Below are 23,163 nucleotides of genomic sequence, written 5' to 3'. Positions count from 1 at the left end.
CCTAACTCTGAGTGACTGGAAGTCAGAGGGCACATCGGCTCCTCAAAAGAACAGGTCGTAGTAACGACACGTCACTCGGGGTTATACCATTCACCCTCTCCCTAGGTGACCAAATTGTGAATGGGGCGCGACAGGTTTATCTTATTTAGGCTCAAACTTCAAGTCATACCTCCTCTCAAGGTAGTTGTGCCTTGTGGTCTCCGTGGGGTACACAAACAAGGACTTGGTCTGCCCATTCACATGCTCAGCCTCACACGGCCACCACGAGCACATCGCCTGAGAAGGCGATAATATACCATTTTCATTTTATGCCTAGGGTGAAACAATTACATGAGCACACTCTCACGAACCTGGGCCATTGCCCATAGACTCCAACCGTGTCTCAAAACCTCAACAGTTCAGAAGTGTCGAACCCTATAGTGTTTTCAGTTCTTTCAAATGTATGTCACGTCGAGTGCAAAGCATGCCACTGGTGCATCATATATCCATTGATATACAAATGACACCCAAACAAGAAGACACTCGGCAACTGATCTAGTGACATACGTGTCAGGATGTGCCAACGTGTATGTACGAAACAGGAAAAACCAGAAAGATATAATCTCGCACAAGTGTCGTGCTATGAGCAACGATACGTCAACAAGCTGGTAAAGTGGCATAACCCACAATTATGAGTGGCACAAGGCTCAAAATGCATATACAATAGTTATGGTATATGTGAGGAGCATCCAGAGTCTGGACTACGTATTTTCCAAATACACGTGCTCCAACCAGCGTATCGTGGTGAATCTCGCATAGCGAAGGCTTCCACGAAGAACTGTCACCAATTCAACACTCATGAGTGTCGAGAGCAAGACTCAACCAGAATCCATCCAAATATAAATCACACTACCAATTCCCAAAGCGCGTTCGCGCTCTGCCCGCATGACGGGGTACAAACATGACTATCAGCCTGTAAAGTCCGCTGAAAGGACAAACCCGTGCAAGCGTGTGTCGCGACACTGGTCGCGAGCTCAACCACCTTGCTACCCCTATGGGGCAGCGGGGCACGAGCAACGGAAACTTGAAGCTGCAACCTACGTTGCTTGCAAGCAAGGAAACTTCGATTCAAGGCTAAACTTCGTTTGTCGGTTGACGGTACGGAAGGGCAGTTGCCGCCATAGGTGAGTTCCCATGGGAACTTAATGGGCACCCTGCCAAGTCATTCAAGGTCTGCTAACCGCTCGGACAAAGAGCTGGGGTCTAGCCCCCAAGCGGCCCATAGGAAAAGGGTATCAGGTGCCTTTGCACCCGAGGCCACACTTTGGCGTCGAGGGGGAGGAGCAAGGCCCAGGTGGGGCCTGTTATAGACTGAGGCACCTGGCCCTGCCCCATCCATATGGCACCCCACTTGCAGCCCGACTACTGCCGGCTGCAGCGCTAGGCCAAGAACCACAACCCAGCCCACCCTGGTGCACTAGCACCCGGCTAGGCCCAGAGCCCCGGAATGGCTCGGTTTGGCTAAATGCCCAAGGTGCTGCGCTAAGGCCCACCAAGCGGGGTCTGGTCTGGAGATGACCAGACCTCGGCTTGGCCCTAACCACGACCCTAGTCTGAACCCTAGGGGTTCGGACCAGGTTGGCTTGCCCAAACAACTCCCCCAAAGGGGGAGCAGCCATCACACCCACCCCAACCGGGTGGGTCACAAGCCACCCGTCTAGACCCAGGCCCTGTGGGCCCCGATCTAGCTGAGCCAAGAGATGCAGAGGCACACCAGAGTGTGCCCCAGAGGTGCCTTTGGTCTAACTTAGACCAGGGCGCAGCTGGTCTCGCCCTTGCATCAAGGGCGCCCAAGAAATTTGGGGGCATCACCCAATTGGGTGATGCTGACCAGATTGTATGGTCTGGACCATACAGGTCCAGACCGTACAGTGCCAAGGGGGGGGGGGGGGGGGGGGGCTACAGACTAAGGGTATGTAGTCTCTTGGTTTGGCCGAACTGTGGGTCCAAACCAGGCTAAAAAAAGGGGTCCCAGGGCACCACCCGGTTGGTGCGCCCAACTCAACCAACCAAACCCAAACCGGGTGCCTTGAGCACCCAGTTCGAAGGTGCTGCCCAACACCACCAAGTCGAAGGGGAGGGGGAAGGGGCTACAGACGTGGGTCTGACCCAGATCCTGGGTCAGACCAGGTCACTGGTTGACGGTGCCTCACCAAGTGGGTGCGCCAAGCTGAACCCGGGTGTTCAAAGCACCCGCTTCACCTAAAAGGGGGAGGGGGTCAACCACACCCAAGTGGGTGCCAGCCATGGGTCAGGGTCCTCTTGTGGCTCAGACCAACTGGCCACAATACAAAAGAAGGGTTGCAGCAGCTGCTTGGCTGGCTGCTGCAGCAAAACCCCTTAACGCACCAAGGGGAGGGGAGCAGTCCAGCCATTGGGCCCGAACTGACCGACCCATGGTCTGTCTGTGGCCTGTGTCGGGCTTGCAGCAAGCCAAATAGGGCCCAACGTGGCCCCCAAGAGTCGGGCTAGCCATGAAGGTGCCCAGTCCGGCAACACTAGACCCTCAAGAAGGGGGTGTTACCCACCAAAAAAGAAGATTTAAAATTTTATTTTTTTTGTGAACATTGGAAACAAACATAGAATGGAGAAACCAGAGGTTTTCCCAGCACTTTGTGGGTTTGACCCACTGATGATGCATGAAATGCACATCATGTTAACACATTTTTCATGCATTTTGTAATGAGTTTAAGGTTTTAAACCCATATTTAGAAGTGTTTTGATAGTAAGGGGTTATGTTTCGAATTTCAAAAAAATCGGAGTTAAAATGAGAGAGTTATGGCTATTTTAGTGTTTGGGCACAAATTTCGAGGTGGATCGGATCCATATCCGACCCAATTAGGTTATTTGGACTTTGGATCAACCCTTAGAAAGCCCAAAACCCAATCCACATGCCTATCCATATCCAAATTAAAAAGTTTTGCAGAAAACCCCCCAGAAAGTGGCGCCTAGCAAAAATTTATTTTTTAACCCTCTTTCTGAGAAAGGTCAAAACTATAAATAGTTTTTTTTAAAGAACCCTAGGCGTCTTTGGCTGTGTTTGGATGCCTCCTACAGTGATTCTACTCCATCAGCTCCTTCCTCCCCATCTCCCTCACGTTTTGGCCATTGAAGACCAGTCTATGCTTGATTTTCAAGCATATTTTCGATCTCCCTTGTGTTCTTTTCCATTTCTTTCCTTCTCCTTGCTGTAGTTTCACCACTTTTCTGTATTTTTGCAGGTGTAGCAGAGGTGGAGACCATTAGCCTTGTGCGGGAGTGCGAAACACACCAACAAGGTGAGCCGGCCCTACCTCCATCCGGCTTTCTACACCCTCCGATCGAGAATCAGCTCACATTCCATCGTCGGTGGATCTCCAACGTGTAGCAGCTGAAAAGGTGCTGTTTTTTGGTGAAGTCCAGCATCCTCGAACTGTTTAGGACGTTCTACTCTAGCCACGGTCCGCTCTTCTTCATCCCCCCGGTCGTCGGATCTTCCAAGAGGTAGGTCTTCCTCTTCCTTCTCTTCTAGCCAAAACCGAATTGGGTGTTGGTTTTCTTTTTTTTATTTTCTGAGTATTTCTTGTTTTCTTTTTGTTTTCAACCTTAGAATAGAGTTCGTGCATAGGCCAGCACGTTAGCTTAGGTTTATTTGTTTGATTGATTCATTTGAATCGAGTTTTTGTTGATTTTTCATCCTTTTCATTAAAATCGGCTAGATCTTCATCTAGCCGATTCTTCAAGTTTGTCATAGGTGTTTTTGGTGCTGTTTTATAGAAAATCCAATTATAAAAGTTCATTTTAAGTCATTTTATTCGGGGGTTGTGCTTGTGTCTTGTTTGTTTTCATTTTTGAAAAAGAAAAAAATTCGGCTAGACTTATTCTAGCCGATCTTTACATTTTAGTTAAATTTGTGTTTTTAGGTTAGTAAGTTGTGTGGTTTGCTGTATGTTTTGGATGTTAACAGCAGCATAAAGTTGTGTTAGGTCATTTCATTCATTTAGAATAGTTCTAAATAATCGTTTTTAGCATTTTGTGTTTTTGGTGTTTTGGATCTATTGAAAACAAAAAATTACAAAAGTCGAATTTTTATTTCTTTATGTTTTTAATAAATTCCAGCATAGTATGGTTCATGTCTGCATTTGTGTAATTAGAAGTTTGTTTTTACATTTTCATTTAGTTTTATCAAATTGTTTGATATTTAGTTTAATCGATTTTTGATAGATTATATTTTATTTTTTGGTCTTCTTCTTCCCCAAGGTGGGGCGGCAGCCATTAGAGCTCCAATTGAGCTCTAGGTCAATTTTTTTAGAAAGTCTTAATTGCCATTAGTTGAATTAGGAAGGTGTCTAGGTTCAATGTATTAGGGTTTTCTTTCCTAGCCGTTTTTAGGGGTCAATTAAGTAGGTTTTAGGAATTAGAGTAGCATTTAATCTTAGGAAATCGATTTTCTATGTAAGTCATTTCATTCCCTAGGTGGCTTTAATTGCCTTAGTTTAGAAAGTAGCACCAATTGATGTGGGCGATTTTTGAGAAGGGAGATAATTAAAATAATTGAAATTTGGAAAGTTTTTGAAAAGAAGAGTTTCTTCAAAAATCATGTGAGGTATTTAAGGGAGATTTAAATCTTGAATGGGCATTAAAGAAGGAGTTACTCCTTAACTTTGGAAAATGTTTTTGGAATTAAACAAAAATTCCAATCTAGGCTCCACGATTTCCATAGAGCATTAAAAACACTTTAATTCCATCTTGAAAAGCAAAAATCGTGGATTTCTAGATTGGCCTTTTCATTTTTCCAAAATGAGCTTTAAAGGCAATTAAGGAATGTAACCCCCTCTTTAAATCGGGCGATTTTTGAGAATCCAAAGCATTTCAAAGTTTGAACATTGGTAATTATTACATTCTTTTTCCAACCCTCTCCATTAAAATCGTTAACTTTGAATTAATTGTAGGAATTAAGAGGTTACTACTTTAGTCTAAACCTAACCTAGTCAAACCGAGCCTAGGTCGAGTCAAACCCTAGTCTACACCCCTTTGAGTCTAGTCAAAACCTAGCCTAGCCTAAGTCAAAGCCTAGACCACGCCTAGGTCGAGTCAACCTTAGTCCACCTATTGAAACCTAACCTAACCGAGTTAACCTAGTTGACTTAGTTAGGTGTGCCTTGTGTCCAAGTCAACTTGAACCCTAGCCAAAGTCAAACCCTAATTTAAACCCAGGTCGAGTCCAAAACCAAGACCCAACTCTAGTCAAGCCTAGTTGAGTCAAACCTAAGCCCTACTTAACCCAACTCGAGCCTAGTCAAAGACCTAGACCTAACCCGAGTCAAGTTTTAGTCTAACTCAGGGTGAGTCAAAACCGAGTCTAAGTCAAGTCAACTCTAGTCTAAGTCAAACCTAACCTAATCTAAGCCAAGCATAGTTGATTCAAACTTAGTCCGAGCCCACCTAAACCCAATCAACCTTAGTTGACTAAGTCAACTCAAAACCGAGTCCAACCTAGTTTTAGTTAAACCTAACTTAGTCAAAACCCAAGACTAAGTCAAGTCATAGACCAAACCGAAACCAATCCTAAGTCAACCGAACCCAACTAGTTAGGTCAAGCCTAGCCGAGTCCACATTAGTCCGAGTCGAGTCAACCTTAGCTCGAACCTATCTCTCTCAACCTAACCCAAACCGAGCCTACCTAATCCAAATCGAGTTCACCCAAACCAACCGAACCTACCCAAGCCAACACCAAGCTTAGTTGAGTCAACCGAGTGAACCCTAATCCTATCCTTGTTCTTTAGTGGATTTAATGTCATTTAGATTTTATTTATGTTGATTTTAGATTAATTAGTTTAGTTATTTGATTTAATATAGTATAGAAGTGTGTGTGTAGAGTGTATTTGTTTTGCATGTGTGATTTGTGCATTGTGTGTCATTGACTTGTAGTTATTTAGCGTTTAACATAGTTAATTAGAATCACATTTCATTGAGTAGTATAGTTGCATTCGCATAATTAGTTAACATACCTTTAATCATAACTTGCTTAGCGTATTCCATTCGTCATACATTTAGCCTAGTTGTAATACTCATCTGCATATACACTGTGATACAGTGTCATTTAGACTGCATTAGGTTTAATTTACATTTTCTAGTGTTTAAATAGATTCATAAAGTGAATAGTGCACTCAAAGAAAAAACCGATTTTTTCCTTGTCGCACAAGCGTTTTTTTCTGTGCAAAAATTTCGTGTTTTCCAAACATTTTTGTTCTATTCACTTTATTTATGTGTTATTTGACTGCAGATCAAATTTCAGCTCTTTTGGAGTTGATTTGGTCTGATTTTTAAGCGTTTTGTGAAAACCGCTTTTTCTGGATTTCAAATTACAGGACTTTCGATATCCTGATTTTTCCCAGATTTGAAACGCTTATATCTGGAGTTCCAGACACTGTTTTTCCATTCTGTAAAAACTGTCAAATTTTTTAATCTGTCAGTTGCAGAACAGAAGAAATTTCGGGAAAATCGGACCTCGTTTGTCTTGTCAAACAGTGGTTTTCCGATAACCTGTCAGAAAGCTATTTTGCACTAATTAGGGGTAGTTTCATAATTTTCTTAGTTTCGGCATTTTAGACCTATTTTCAGTAGTTTCTGCATTTTAGGAGCTTCATAATCATCATACAGCATTAGTAGAATTAATTTGGTTAATTTTAGAATTAATTTAGTATTTTATTTAATTTTTGTTTGATAAGTAGCATTTGTTTTATTATATTCGTAAAATTAGAATTAGTTTTAGTTATTGTTTGCATTGGTAGAATAAAATACTAACTTTTTTTTTTTCTGCATTTTTAGGTTGAAAAGCATATTTCTTTTCCAGGGTTATTTTCCAAGTGCGAAGAACGAATAATTGGCGAAAAGACGAAAGTACCCTTGGTGTGGAGCAGAAGATTTAATTGCTTTTTCATCTTTACTTTAGTGATTAATTGTAGTTGTATGAACTTTATAATTGTAGATTGATATTTGTAATTAATAAATCAAATCTTTCTAGAAATATCTTGATTAATTCATGTTCTCTGAGGATTCGACCCGAACTTACCACTTGCGGAAAGTCGGTTTTTATATTTTTGGTTGACGATTTTCCAAAGTTTATTGCAAATACTTGTTTTAAAAAGATCATTTCAAAATATCAACCAAATTTTGGCGCCGTTGCCGGAGAACGGCGAATTAATTATTTTATTTCTTAGAGTTTGATTTATTAATTGGTTTTAGTTAATTAGTTGTTTTCTTTTTTGTTAGTAGGATTAGTAAGTGAATATAGGATTAACATAGTTAGTAAATATAGGATTCACGTACTGTTCTTTCTAGGATTCACTTAATTCTCATTCTGCAAGGAGCGATTAGACAGGTGGGTTTTAGAAAAACTTAGTTTGTGATTTCCTGTATTTATTTGTTTCAGTATTTTAGAATAAGTTACTTTGTTATTTATTTATTTAGTTATAGAATTCTGACATAGATAGATAGCATATCTGTTTCTTAGTACAATTGTTTGTTTTATTTACAGTTTAGTACTAGTGTTAGTTTAGATTTAGAGTTAGGTCGTTTGCTTACATCTGGTCTTAGTACCAGTGTGTGCAGGGGCGACGAGGTTTAGGAACCCCATTACACCCATTTGTTGACAACCCAGAGAGAATTTTACATTCTCATCGAAGTTCGGCAACAATGGCTGACATGGATCCTCCACCTCCACCCCCAGTTCATTCACGTCCTCTGCGGGAATACTTCATTCCCACAGACTATGTTCAGGCATCCTGCATTCAGAGAACCGATGTAGGAGCACCGCATTATGAGATTAAGGCTAGCATTATTCAGATGCTTCCATCCTTTTATGGCCTTAGTCATGAAGATCCCTACCGACATTTATATGAATTCCTCGAAATCTGTTCTAGTGTTAAGATACAGAATTTTGACGATGATGCTTTGAGGTTGACTCTATTCCCCTTTTCATTGAAGGACAAAGCCAAGTAGTGGCTAAAATCCTTAGATTCTGTAGAAATAGAGTCCTGGGATCAATTGCAACAGGAGTTTCTTCGAAAATATTTTCCCATTGGTCGTACAAACCAATATCGTAGAGCCATCACTAGCTTTTCAGAGCTAGATGGTGAGCGCTTTCATGAGACCTGGGAGAGAATGAAGGATCTCCTCAGGAAATGTCCCCATCATCAGGTGCCGAAATGGCAACTGGTGCAGAGCTTCTACGATGGATTGTCTGACAAGAATCGTCAGATGATCGACTCTTCATATGGAGGGACATTCATGCTGAAGAGCGAGGATGAAGCATGGAGGTTATTTGATACATTGGCCGAGAATTCCCTCCACCATGCTTCGAGCTCTCATTCGGATAGAGCCACACCCAGCATTCAGAAGAAAGCTGGTGTTCTTGAGATTGGTCCATCGACTGCACTACAGTGTAAGGTAGACATGATTGCTCAGAAGCTGGACCAGCTTCTCTCAGGATCATCCACTACACAGCAGGTGTGTACTCTTTGTGCTAGTCCGGCACACGATATCACTGAGTGCCCTTCGGCAGCTCAGTATCCTAAATTTGTTCAAGAACAAGTTTAGGCAGCTCAGGGTTACGTCAGACCGCCGAATAACCCATTTTCATCGACATATAAACCGGGTTGGCGTAACCATCCCAATTTTTCATGGAAGAATCCACAGTCTTCCATGCAGATGCCTACATCCTCTCAGCCAGTTCGGCAGCCATCTTTTACTCAGTCATTTCAAAGACCGAACTATTCTCAGTCTTCTTCTTCTTCAGTCACTCCCCTGATTCAGCAGGAGTCTGCTCCGCAGACATCTTTTAAGGAGAGACTTCTCCAGGAATTCCAAGAGGTGAAAACCTCTAATCAGAACGCCTTCGATAAGTGTAGTCAGATATTGAGCTCACATACGCAGTCCATTGCAAAGTTAGAGTCGCAAATGGGACAGTTAGCTGAGGCTATCAGTAGGAGACTTGAGGGTACATTACCGAGTCAGGCTGTCATGAACCCGAAGGGCAAGGACCAGATGACTGGAGGCCAGTTTCATACTGAGACACAGCAGCAGGCCAAATCTGTTATGACCCTGAGGAGTGGACGTGAGTTTCATGTCGATAGTAGAGAGAGGATAGAGGAGCCAGAGACCATTATTTCACCTACTTTGGCTCAGCTATCATTATCATCCCCATCTCCATCATCATCTTCATCATCTTCATTATCTTCATCATCATCATCTTCATCCTCAGAGAAGAAGAAGGATAGGAGTGAGCCTTCTCACAAAGAGGAGGAGCCAGCAGAGTATATTCCCCCACCACCCTATCCCAAAGCATTAGAGTCTCCCGGGTTTAGAGGGAAGCAGGGTGCGAAGATCCAGGACATGCTCGACATATTCAAGCATGTGCAGATCAACCTACCTTTACTCGATGCGATTCAGCAGGTGCTGGCATATGCCAAATTCCTGAAGGAATTATGTACGTAGAAGCGTAAATCTAGAGAGAGTTCCTAACAGGGTCCATCTGACTGAGCAGGTGAGTTCAGTACTTCAGCATCAGACACCACCAAAGCTCAAGGACGCTGGAGCCCCGATCATTGCGTGTACCATAGGGAACATACGGATAGAACGCGCATTGCTCGATCTTGGAGCAAGCGTGAACATTCTGCCCGAGTATTTCTTTGATTCTTTCGGGCTAGGAGAGATGAGATCGACTCCTATTACACTTCAACTGGCAGATCGTTCTATCAAGGTACCGAGAGGTGTCTTGGAGGACGTGCTAGTTAAGGTGGATGATTTTTATTTCCCAGACGATTTCATTATTCTTGATATGGAAGGAGTAAACAGCCAACACCAGACTCCGATCATTTTAGGCAGACCATTCTTGGCGACTGCCAATGCATGCATCAATTGTAGAACCGGAGCCATGGATCTCTCATTCGGCAATCGAAAAGTCAAGCTGAATATTTTCAATGCCGCGATGGGTCCAGCAGGAGACATGGACTGCTTTCATGTAGATATTGCGCAGGAGTTATTGGAGGAGCAACCCGATTTGTATATTACTGAGGATTCTTTAGATTTGTACCATATAGAGAAGAATGGTGGTGTAGAGAGTGTAGATGTGTCTAGAGTGTCGTCGGAGAGACCACCTTGGGGAGCCGTCATTGAGACTCTCCCACCACTTGCGGAGACCCCCGCCAAATCTTCGATCGAGTCACCTCCGAAACTTGAGCTGAAACCCTTACCAGATTCACTCAAGTATGCTTATCTCGGAGATGATAAGACTCTGCCTGTGATCATCTCGTCCCTGCTCACTGAGGAGCAGGAGCAGAGATTGCTGACTATTCTTCGAGAGTACAAGGCAGCGATTGGCTGGGGAGTTGCTGATCTGAAGGGGATTGATCCTTCATTCTGCATACATAGAATACATTGTGATGAGGAAGTGAAGCCCTTTAGGGATATGCAAAGAAGGCTAAATCCCAACATGAAGGAAGTGGTGAAGAACGAGGTGGTGAAGTGGTTGGATGCCGGAATCATTTAGCCTATTTCTGATAGCCAGTGGGTCAGTCCGATTGAAGTTGTGCCGAAGAAGTCAGGACTCACTGTGGTTGAGAACGAGAAGGGTGAGAGAATTCCGATGATGACCACTACAGGATGGCGAGTTTGCATCGATTATAGGAAGCTGAATGTGGCAACTAGAAAAGATCATTTTCCATTGCCATTCATTGATCAGATCTTAGAGAGACTCGCAGGGTAGAGCTACTACTGCTTTCTAGATGGATATTCAGGATACAATCAGGTAGCTGTCCATCCTGACGACCAGGAGAAGACCATGTTTACATGTCCTTATGGCACCTTCGCATTTAGACGTATGTCGTTCGGGCTCTGCAATGCCCCGACCACTTTTCAGAGGTGCATGCTTGCTATTTTTTCGGACATGATAGATGATGTGATGAAAGTTTTCATGGACGACTTTTCAGTGTATGGCTCTTCTTTTGAAGATTGCCTCCAAAAACTTGCTCGAGTACTGAGTAGGTGTGCGGAGACAAATCTCGTCCTGAGTTGGGAAAAGAGCCATTTTATGGTCCAAGAGGGGATTGTGCTCAGACACATTCTGTCCAAGAGTGGTATTGAGGTTGACAAAGCGAAGGTGGAATCCATTTCCCGTTTGACTCCACACACCTCTGTGAGGCAGATTCGATCATTTTTAGGGCATGTGGGCTTTTATAGGCGGTTCATAAAAGATTTTAGTAAAATCTCTCGACCGCTTTGCACTTTATTAGAGAAAGACCAGCCCTTTGTTTTCGGTGAGGATTGTATGAAGGCCTTTGAGATTCTCAAAGAGGCCTTGATTACTGCGCCCATTTTGAGACCTCCAGATTGGACTCTCCCATTTGAGATTATGTGCGATGCATCTGATTATGCTATGGGGGCTATTTTAGGACAACACATTGATAGGAAACCCTATGTGATCTACTATGCTAGTAGAACTCTGTCTGATGCTCAGATGAATTATACTATGACAGAGAAGGAGCTACTTGCGGTAGTTTTCGCATTGGATAAGTTTAGGTCCTATTTACTCGGTTCGAAGGTGGTTGTCTATTCTTACCATGCAGCATTGAAATATCTTTTGAATAAGAAAGACACCAAACCGAGATTGATTCGTTGGGTTCTACTACTACAGGAGTTTGATCTCGAGATTCAAGATAAGAAGGGAAGCGAGAATGTAGTAGCAGATCACCTATCCAGACTGATCGTGGAGACCATGAAGGATCAGAGACCGATCAGTGATTCTTTCCCCGACGAGCAGATCATGTCAGTCAGTACACCGCAGTTACCCTGGTTTGCAGATATTGTGAACTATCTGATTTCGAGGCAGATACCTGAGCATTGGAACAAGAATGAGCGTGAGAGATTCCTATCTCAGGTGCGGCACCATTATTGGGATGAACCAGAGTTGTTCAAATATTGTGCAGACCAGATCATTAGGAGATGTGTTCCGGAGGAGGAGTACCAGTCCATTCTGAATTTTTCCCATTCATTAGCCTGTGGAGGACATTTTAGTAGTAGAAAGACGGCTGCAAAGGTTTTGCAGTCAGGATTTTATTGGCCCACACTCCACAGGGATGCGCATGAGTTCTGTAGGCGATGTCTTCGATGTCAGCAAATTGGGAACATGTCCAAGAGGGACATGATGCCCTTGCTTCCGATTTTGATAGTCGAGATTTTTGATGTTTGGTGCATTGATTTCATGGGACCATTTCTGCCTTCATTCAGAAATTTATACATTCTTGTGGCGGTTGATTATGTGTCCAAGTGGGTCGAGGCTGTGGCAACCAAGACCAATGATCACAGAGTAGTGCTTAAGTTCATTAAGCACAACATTTTCAGTCGTTTTGGTGTGCCACGTGCGATGATTAGCGATGGTGGCAAGCATTTTAGGAATGTACAGATAGCTTCTCTGCTGAGAAGATATTCTGTCAATCATAGATTTACCACTCCATATCATCCGCAGACTAGTGGACAGGTGGAAGTGTCCAATAGGGAGATTAAGCGAATTTTAGAAAAGACAGTTCGTCCGGACCGCAAGGATTGGTCCCAGCGCTTAGATGATGCACTTTGGGCATATAGAACTGCATTTAAGACTCCCATTGGCATGTCCCCGTATCGCCTTGTATTCGGGAAAGCATGCCATCTTCCTGTCGAGCTAGAGCATAGAGCGTACTGGGCTATCAAGAAATTGAATTTTGACCTTACCCAGGCTGGCAAAGAGAGAGCGTTGCAGCTCTCAGAATTAGAGGAACTCAGGAATGATGTGTATGAGAATGCCAAATTATACAAAGCTCGCACAAAAGCATTTCATGATAAGCATATTGTCAGGAAAGTGTTTGAGCCAGATCAGAAAGTGTAGTTATACAATTCTCGTTTGCATTTATTCCCAGGGAAATTGAGATCGAGATGGACAGGACCTTACATTGTGAAAGAAGTATTTCCCCATGGAGCAGTGACATTATTCGATCCTATGACCCAAGGTACATTCAAGGTGAATGGGCAAAGATTGAAGCCCTTTATTTCAGATTCCTTGCAGGATGGTGAGTGTGAGATAGTGCATCTCATGAAGGCATGAGGATTCGACCAGAGGGATGTATCATATGTACATTAGTTTGTTTTTCATTTCAGTATTTTTCTTTATTCAGTATTTCATTTCATATGTGCTAACATTTGTTTTGATGTATGCAGGATGAATCAAACATTTAGTGTATCAGTTACCAGGTACAGAGCAGAGCTTTCAAAGAATTCAAAGATCAGATGAAATTCAACTTCAGAAGCTCAAGAGCAAATCAGGTTGTATCTATCCTTTCTCCCATATTTTATTGGATTTTAGGGTGCATGTGCATCGTATTGTTATATATTTTGTATGCCACTAGGGACAATGTCATTCAAGCATGGGGGGTGGTTTAGATGCACAAAAATTTCAAAAAAAAATTTATGACTGGTAATCAAAGTAGGCATTTGAGAACAAGTTGTAGCATATATGAGTGTTTTTGGCATAATCTAACAGTTTATAAATTTTTAAGCCCCATAAAAAAAAAAAAATCCCTGAACTGAGTCAATTAGAGTAGCTATTTATGAGAAAATTCAAAGAAAAGATAGTATTTGATTGTTAGAAAATTTTGAATCACTTTAGTATAAGTATGCACAGTGTGTTTTGTGAAAGAAATAAGCAATGGAAAGATGTGTTTGAAAAATGAGTTTAAAAGAATAGAGCTACGTTTAGTTGTTGATGTCTTCGTGAATCCTAGTAGTGGAACTCAGACACGAGATGAAATGTTTGAGTCTCTTAACGAAAAGGATAACGAAGGAGATCATCTTCTTGTCTAGTTGATATCTGTGGCCTTTGTAGTTCGAGTAAGTAGAATCTGAAGGGTGTTTTACACCTGGTGCCCCAAAGCCAGCTGGTTTGGGAGCCACCGGTTCGAAAGCTTGTTACATGGACTGCATAGAAAGCCTAAGAGATAGAGACATTGCACATGACGAGAGGAAGACTATACGTAAACTACTAGAATAGAAGGTCTAGTGACTCGAGCAATTAAGTCCGAGGGATACTTTGTATCTAGTGCCCTAAGGTTGGCCAGCCTGGGAGTCACTGACCCAAAGCTCGCTACACGGGTCACGAAAACTGACTATTCGAAATAGTGCTCATATGAGAAGAATGCTCAAGAGATCAAAAGTTAAAAAAAAAAAAGAGTGAAAATGAAAGAAAAAGAATGTGCTGAATGAGAAAATTTTCATTGCTTAGGCATATATGTGTATTACTGTGCAGAAAATATACAAGTGAGAATAAATGAGTAAAACATGAGGATACTTGACTTTCTGAGAAAAATCATAAACTAGCTACAATATTAGAAAAGTGAAGGAAAAAGAATTTTTAAGGTGGTGGCATGAGATTTTTAAACTTGTTTTGAGAATGTCAATTACATGAAATATTTGTTCCAACTGCATTCTTAAGAGCCTAATATTTTTGAAAAATCATCCTCGCATTTCATTGATGTTTGTGGGTAGCATCTCTGCAAACCCTCACGAGACCTTACTCGTCCACTAGTGTAAGCTAGGGGTTTAAAGGGCTTGTTGCATATGCTAAATGCAACTGTGTTTCCTACAAATGCGAGTTAGTATTATGCATTCATGCTTAGCATTTCTTGTCTTCGTTGCATAGAATAATTAGGGTTTGTTAAGGGACTAACAAACATTCAAGCATGGGGGTATTTGATGATGCATGAAATGCACATCATGTTAACAAGTTTTTCATGCATTTTGTAATGAGTTTAAGGTTTTAAACCCATATTTAGATGTGTTTTGATAGTAAGGGGTTATGGTTCGAATTTCAGAAAAATCGGAGTTAAAATGAGAGAGTTATGGCTATTTTAGTGTTTGGGCACGGATTTCGAGGTGGATCGGATCCATATCCGACCCAATTAGGTTATTTGGACTTTGGACCAACCCTTAGAAAGCCCAAAACCCAATCCACATGCCTATCCATATCCAAATTAAAAAGTTTTGCAGAAAACCCCCCAGAAAGTGGTGCCTAGCAAAAATTTATTTTTTAACCCTCTTTCTGAAAAAGGTCAAAACTATAAATAGTTTTTTTTAAAGAACCCTAGGCGTCTTTGGCTGTGTTTGGACGCCCCCTACAGTGATTCTACTCCAGCAGCTCCTTCCTCCCCATCTCCCTCACGTTTTGGCCATTGAAGACCGGTCTATGCTTGATTTTCAAGCATATTTTTTATCTTCCTTGTGTTCTTTTCCATTTCTTTCCTTCTCCTTGTTGTAGTTTCACCACTTTTCTCTATTTTTGCAGGTGTAGCAGAGGTGGAGACCATTAACCTTGTGCGGGAGTGCGAAAAACACCAACAAGGTGAGCCGGCCCTACCTCCATCCGGCTTTCTACACCCTCCGATCGAGAATCGGCTCACATTCCATCGTCGGTGGATCTCCAACGTGTAGCAGCTGCAAAGGTGCTGTTTTTTGGTGAAGTCCAGCATCCTCGAACTGATTAGGACGTCCTACTCCAGCCACGGTCCGCTCTTCTTCATCCCCCCGGTCGTCGGATCTTCCAAGAGGTAGGTCTTCCTCTTCCTTCTCTTCTAGCTAAAACCGAATTGGGTGTTGGTTTTCTTTTTTTTATTTTCTGAGTGTTTCTTGTTTTCTTTTTGTTTTCAACCTTAGAATAGAGTTCGTGCATAGGCCAGCACGTTAGCTTAGGTTTATTTGTTTGATTGATTCATTTGAATCGAGTTTTTGTTGATTTTTCATCCTTTTCATTAAAATCGGCTAGATCTTCATCTAGCCGATTCTTCAAGTTTGTCATAGGTGTTCTTGGTGCTGTTTTACAGAAAATCCAATTATAAAAGTTCATTTTAAGTCATTTTATTCGTGGGTTGTGCTTGTGTCTTGTTTGTTTTCATTTTTGAAAAAGAAAAAAATTTGGCTAGACTTATTCTAGCCGATCTTTGCATTTTAGTTAAATTTGTGTTTTTAGGTTAGTAAGTTGTGTGGTTTGCTGTATGTTTTGGATGTTAACAGCAGCATAAAGTTGTGTTAGGTCATTTCATTTGTTTAGGATAGTTCTAAATAATCGTTTTTAGCATTTTGTGTTTTTGGTGTTTTGGATCTATTGAAAAACAAAAAATTACAAAAGTCGAATTTTTATTTCTTTATGTTTTTAATAAATTCCAGCATAGTATGGTTCATGTTTGCATTTGTGTAATTAGAAGTTTGTTTTTACATTTTCATTTAGTTTTATCAAATTGTTTGATATTTAGTTTAATCGATTTTTGATAGATTATATTTTATTTTTTGGTCTTCTTCTTCCCCAAGGTGGGGCGGCAGCCATTAGAGCTCCAATTGAGCTCTAGGTCGATTTTTTTAGAAAGTCTTAATTGCCATTAGTTGAATTAGGAAGGTGTCTAGGTTCAATGTATTAGGGTTTTCTTTCCTAGCCATTTTTAGGGGTCAATTAAGTAGGTTTTAGGAATTAGAGTAGCATTTAATCTTAGGAAATCAATTTTCTATGTAAGTCATTTCATTCCCTAGGTGACTTTAATTGCCTTAGTTTAGAAAGTAGCACCAATTGAAGTGGGCGATGTTTGAGAAGGGAGATAATTAAAATAATTGAAATTTGGAAAGTTTTTGAAAAGAAGAGTTTCTTCAAAAATCGTGTGAGGTATTTAAGGGAGATTTAAATCTTGAATGGGCATTAAAGAAGGAGTTACTCCTTAACTTTGGAAAGTGTTTTTGGAATTAAACAAAAATTCCAATCTAGGCTCCACGATTTCCATAGAGCATTAAAAGCACTTTAATTCCATCTTGAAAAGCAAAAATCGTGGATTTCTAGATTGGCCTTTTCATTTTTCCAAAATGAGCTTTAAAGGCAATTAAGGAATGTAACCCCCTCTTTTAATGGGCGATTTTTGAGAATCCAAAGCATTTCAAAGTTTGAACATTGGTAATTATTACATTCCTTTTCCAACCCTCTCCATTAAAATCGTTAACTTTGAATTAATTGTAGGAATTAAGAGGTTACTACTTTAGTTTAAACCTAACCTAGTCAAACCGAGCCTAGGTCGAGTCAAACCCTAGTCTACACCCCTTTGAGTCTAGTCAAAACCTAGCCTAGACCTCGCCTAGGTCGAGTCAACCTTAGTCCACCTATTGAAACCTAACCTAACCGAGTTAACCTAGTTGACTTAGTTAGGTGTGCCTTGTGTCCAAGTCAACTTGAACCCTAGCCCAAGTCAAACCCTAATTTAAACCTAGGTCGAGTCCAAGACCAAGACCCAACTCTAGTCAAGCCTAGTTGAGTCAAACCTAAGCCCTACTTAACCCAACTCGAGCCTAGTCAAAGACCTAGACCTAACCCGAGTCAAGTTTTAGTCTAACCCAGGGTGAGTCAAAACCGAGTCTAAGTCAAGTCAACTCTAGTCTAAGTCAAACCTAACCTAATCTAAGCCAAGCATAGTTGATTCAAACTTAGTCTGAGCCCACCTAAACCCAATCAACCTTAGTTGACTAAGTCAACTCAAAACCGAGTCCAACCTAGTTTTAGTTAAACCTAACTTAGTCAAAACCCATGACTAAGTCAAGTCATAGACCAAACTGAACCCAATCCTAAGCCAACCGAACCCAACTAGTTAGGTCAAGCCTAGCCGAGTCCACATTAGTCCGAGTCGAGTCAACCTTAGCTCGAACCTATCTCTCTCAACCTAACCCAAACCGAGCCTACCTAATCCAAATCGAGTTCACCCAAACCAACCGAACCTACCCAAGCCAACACCAAGCTTAGTTGAGTCAACCGAGTGAACCCTAATCCTATCCTTGTTTTTAGTGGATTTAATGTCATTTAGATTTTATTTATGTTGATTTTAGATTAATTAGTTTAGTTATTTGATTTAATATAGTATAGAAGTGTGTGTGTGTGTAGAGTGTATTTGTTTCGCATGTGTGATTTGTGCATTGTGTGTCGTTGACTTGTAGTTATTTAGCGTTTAACATAGTTAATTAGAATCACATTTCATTGAGTAGTATAGTTGCATTCGCATCATTAGTTAACATAGCTTTAATCATAACTTGCTTAGAGTATTCCATTCGTCATACATTTTGCCTAGTTGTAATACTCATCTGCATATACACTGTGATACAGTGTCATTTAGACTGCATTAGGTTTAATTTACATTTTCTAGTGTTTAAATAGATTCATAAAGTGAATAGTGCACTCAAAGAAAAAACTGATTTTTGCCCTGTCGCACAAGCGTTATTTTCTGTGCAAAAATTTTGTGTTTTCCAAAAATTTTTGTTCTATTCACTTTATTGACGTGTTATTTGACTGCAGACCAAATTTCAGCTCTTTTGGAGTTGATTTGGGCTGATTTTTAAGCGTTTTGTGAAAACCGCTTTTTTTGGATTTCAAATTACAGGACTTTCGATATCCTGATTTTTCCTAGATTTGAAACGCTTATATCTGGAGTTCCAGATACTGTTTTTCCATTCTGTAAAAACTGTCAGATTGTTTAATCTGTCAATTGTAGAACAGAATAAATTTCGGGAAAATCGGACCTCGTTTTCTTTGTAAAACAGTGGTTTTCCGATAACCTGTCAGAAAGCCATTTTGCACTAGTTAGGGGCAGTTTCGTAATTTTCTTAGTTTCGGCATTTTAGACCTATTTTCAGTAGTTTCTGCATTTTAGGAGTTGCATAATCATCATACAGCATTAGTAGAATTAATTTGGTTAATTTTAGAATTAATTTAGTATTTTATTTAATTTTTGTTTGATAAGTAGCATTTGTTTTATTATTTTCGTAAAATTAGAATTAGTTTTAGTTATTGTTTGCATTGGTAGAATAAAATACTAACTTTGTTTTGTTTTTGTTTTTTTTTCTGCATTTTTAGGTTGAAAAGCATATTTCTTTTCCAGGGTTATTTTCCAAGTGCGAAGAACGAATAATTGGCGAAAAGATGAAAGTACCCTTGGTGTGGAGCAGGAGATTTAATTGATTTTTCATCTTTACTTTAGTGATTAATTATAGTTGTATTAACTTTGTAATTGTAGATTGATATTTATAATTAATAAATCAAATCTTTCTAGAAATATCTTGATTAATTCCTGTTCCCTGAGGATTCGACCCGAACTTACCACTTGTGGAAAGTCGGTTTTTATATTTTTGGTTGACAATTTTCCAAAGTTTATTGCAAATACTTGTTTTAAAAAGATCATTTCAAAATATCAACCACCCACCCACGAACCCACTGCACCATGTGTGCAAAAGAGAGTGGGCTGGGCCCAAGCCCCAAACCGAAAGCATAAAAAAAAGAATAAAAAAAAACTTGGAAGCTTTAACCAAAAATGGGAAAACATGGAGAAGGGCTCACCTTGTTGTTGGGGTTGATGCAGGATGCTCAGCTGGGAGGGCTGATGTGCCTTTCCAAGAGGAAGTGAGAGACGGTGGGGGGGGGGGGGAAGAGAGAGGAAGAGGAGAGAGGGTGTCGACCCTCTCTTCCTTCCACTTAAAAAGAAGGAGATGTAGATGGGTGGTGGGGAGTGAAGGAGAGGAGATGGGTGGCCTCCTTCTCTTACGCCCCACCCTAGTGGCTATGGGTCTAAAAAGGGGTCAAGGGTGGCCCCAACCACCCCCAACTACTCCCCTTGCTTCAAGGGGAGTGGTTGGCCTTGACCTCTCAAGGCCAAGGTCAACCCTTTTAAAAAAAAATCGATTTCTCATATTTTTTTTTTGAAACCATTACTTTTCTTCTTCTTCTTTTTGAAAATGGTAGGGGCTACCCCCTAAGGGGCGCCCAGCCTACCCCCTCAAAACGTGGCCTGAGCCCACTAACTTTTCAAAATGCCTTTTTAAGGCTCTGATGATGCATGAAATACACATCATGTTAGTTATTTATTCATGCATTTTGTGGTGATTTTAAGGTTTAAAACCCATGATTTGATGTATTTTGATAATAAGGGGTTGTGGTTCGAATTTCAGAAAAATCAGAATTAAATTAAGAGAGTTATGGCTATTTTAGTGTTCGGGCATAGATTTCGAGGTGGATCAGATCCATATCTGACCCAAATAGGCTATTTTGGACCTTGGATCAATGTTTAAAAAGCCTAAATCCAACCCACACATGAATCCATATCCATTTAAAAAAGATTTTCAGAAAAACCCCTCTAAAAGTGGCGCAGGGCAATATTTTTCATTTTAAACCCTTTTCTGAAAAGTGCCAAAATTATATAATCTCTTTTTCACTCAGCCCTAGACGTTTTTGGCTTTGGAATTTGCGCTCCTCTTTTGATTCTTGCTTTGGCCACCATCTTCCCCACTCATTCCACGCCACCTCCATTGAAGACTTGGGTTTTGCTTGAGATTCAAGCATTCTTTCGTGTCTTCGTCATATCTTTCATATGTTTCTTCTTATCCTTGTTGTTTATTCACCATAGTTGCTGTATTTTGCAGGTGTAGCAGAGGATGAAGACACCTTTTCTTGTGTGGAAGTGCGAGACACTCCAACAAGAAGGATCGGCTCTACCTCCATTCGATCTTCTAAGCCACCCGATCGAGAATTGGTTCCTTCTCCATCCTCGGTGGACTTCAAACGTGTTGCAGCTGTAAAAGGAAGTTGTATGGTGACATTCTAGCATTCTTGAAGAAGACGGAATGCAATTCCAAAGACATCTTCTTCTCTTTCCTTCCCCACAGTCGTCAAATCACCCTGGAGGTTGGTCTTTCTCTTTTCACCATTCATTTAGATAGATTCGAGTCCACCTAGTCAATTCTCTTTCTCTCAACCCATTTTCTGCATTTTTCTTGTTCTTTGATAGCAAACCACTGTCATTTTTATGTTATTTTCTGTTTTAAAATGTCGGTTTGAGTCTAGAGTAGATCTCCTTCGTGATTTGCAATTCAGTTTCATCAAAAAGTGAAAATCGGCTAGACCCTTTTCTAGCCGATTTTAATATTTTCAATTTTCGGTTCTTTGTGTTATTTTAACAGAAAAATGTGTTTCAAATTCCATTTTTGATCCAGGTTTGTCGTTGGGTTTGAGTTATAGTGTCGTTCTAGTATAAATCCAAAAATCGGCTAGATTCCTTCTAGCCGATCTTGGCATTTTAGGGTGTGTGTCTGAAATTTTTTCTTCTACAGATAGAACGTGTCAATCAGACCTCGTTCAAGTGTGTGTCTAAAAGATCTATACATGGTTTTGGGACTGGATTTAAATGTTATCCTTTCTTTCTAAAATAACCAAAAACGTGTTTAAGGTCTTGGGTAATGTTTTCAAAAATTGCCTAGTGCTTTTAATGCTAAATTGAAAACGTGTGGGACCCTCCTTCTTGCTGGACGGTTTTCTATTTTGAAGCTTCCTGTTTGATTTCATAAAGCATTTATAGTGAGTCATTCCATTGCCAAAATCGTTTTTCTTTTGCATTAATCCCCTACTCTTCTAACTTGCCATATTAACCTAGCTTAGAGTGGGTATTAATCTTTTTTAGTTAAGTTTGTATTAATCTTAGGTTAGTATTTGAATCATTATTTAGGTAGGTTAATTAGATTAATTGCAATTCATTTAGGCGTGGACTTTAATTAGATTCATTTAACTAATCTTGTCTTTTCTAAATTTTCGGTTTGCATAGGTAGTTGTTAGTCATTAATCGTCCATCTTAGGTAAGTTGCAATTAGAGTTAATATAGTGAGTCAGTAGAGGATGTGAACCTAGTCCAAGTCAAACTATAAACCGCACCCTCCATTAGTTCTTAGTTCCCTAATTGAATCTAGTTCTTGATTAACATTAGATAGTTTTGCAAGTTAGTTCAGTTAGTTAGTAAATTAAGTGAAAGATTCTGTATAAGTGCATGCTCATTTAGCTTTTAATTGTTCTTTGCATGTTTTATTTCAGTATTTTGTTTAGGTCATTGAATGAGATTTAATTAGTTTAATCTTTTAGGCATTGTAGTTAGTATTACATCTTTAGTTAGGTTATTTTATATTTGATGTGTTATTTAGATTAAATCTAACCTTGATCTGCATACTTTATGTGCTTTTTTGTGTATTCAGGTTAAGTGAATTCATTTTCTGTCTGTGGCAGGCATTTAGGGTTATTGACTCTGTTTTTGCATTTAATTCGCATTCATAGTGTCAAAAGTGTATTCCCAAAGTGAATAGTGCACTGAATTTGAAAACTGATTTTTTCCCTGCCTTGCATTTGTCATTTTATGTGCAACATTTTCCAGTTTTCTGAAAATTCTTGTTCTATTCTCTTTATTGGCGTGTTCACTATCTTCAGACCAAATTTCAGCTCATTTCGAGTTGATTTGGTCTGATTTTTAAGCGTTTTGTGAAAACAGCTTTTTCGGGTTTCTCAATTTCGGATCCTACGATTTTCAAAATTTTCCTGGTTTTGAAATGCTTATATCTGGAGTTCCAGAAAGAATTTTTCAAGTCCGTAAAAATTGACAAGTTTTTGAATCTGTTAGTTATAGAACAGAAGAAATTTCGGGAATTTTGGACTTCATTTTCTCTGTCAAACAGTCTGTTTGTGAAAAACTATCAAAAGTCATTTTTGTACTAGTTAGGGGTAAGATAGTCATTTCATTGTTTTATTCATTTTCGGTTAATTTTCAGTGATTTCTGTATTTTAATTAGTGCATCTGCATCCATTAACGTAGTTAGACCTAGATTAATTACTTTTTAGAATTATCTTGATATTTTATTTGATCCGTAAAAACTGTCAGATTCTTGAATCTGTTAGTTACAAAACAGAAGAAACTTCGGGAATTTTGAACTTTGTTTGCCCTGTCAAACAGTGCGTTTGTAAAAAGCTGTCAAAAGTCATTTTTGCACTAGTTAGGGGTAAGATAGTCATTTCATTATTTTATTCATTTTCGGTTAATTTTCAGTGTTTTCTGCATTTTAATTAGTGCATCTGCATCCATTAACGTAGTTAGACCTAGATTAATTAGTTTTTAGAATTATCTTGGTATTTTATTTGATCTTTAATGTTAATTAGGATTTAAGTTAGTCAATTTCTTTAGAATTAGGTTTATTTTAACTTTTAGATTAATTTGATATAACTGTTTACTAACTTTG

General features: G+C 40.0%; 1 non-coding gene across 1 annotated transcript; it reads right to left on the bottom strand.

The window, feature by feature from the left end:
* Positions 1-8,119: 8,119 nt before the first annotated feature.
* On the bottom strand, positions 8,120-8,222 carry LOC149811913 (small nucleolar RNA R71). Its single transcript, XR_016428692.1, has one exon. It is a non-coding gene; the product is annotated as a small nucleolar RNA R71 (small nucleolar RNA).
* Positions 8,223-23,163: the final 14,941 nt, after the last annotated feature.

This window comes from Nuphar pumila, chromosome 17 (assembly GCF_984573655.1).
Source record: "Nuphar pumila chromosome 17, dmNupPumi1.hap1.1, whole genome shotgun sequence".
NCBI classification, from domain to species: Eukaryota; Viridiplantae; Streptophyta; class Magnoliopsida; order Nymphaeales; family Nymphaeaceae; genus Nuphar; species Nuphar pumila.
Note: the sequence above shows the minus strand (reverse complement) of the source record. Positions and strands in the feature narration are given on the sequence as shown.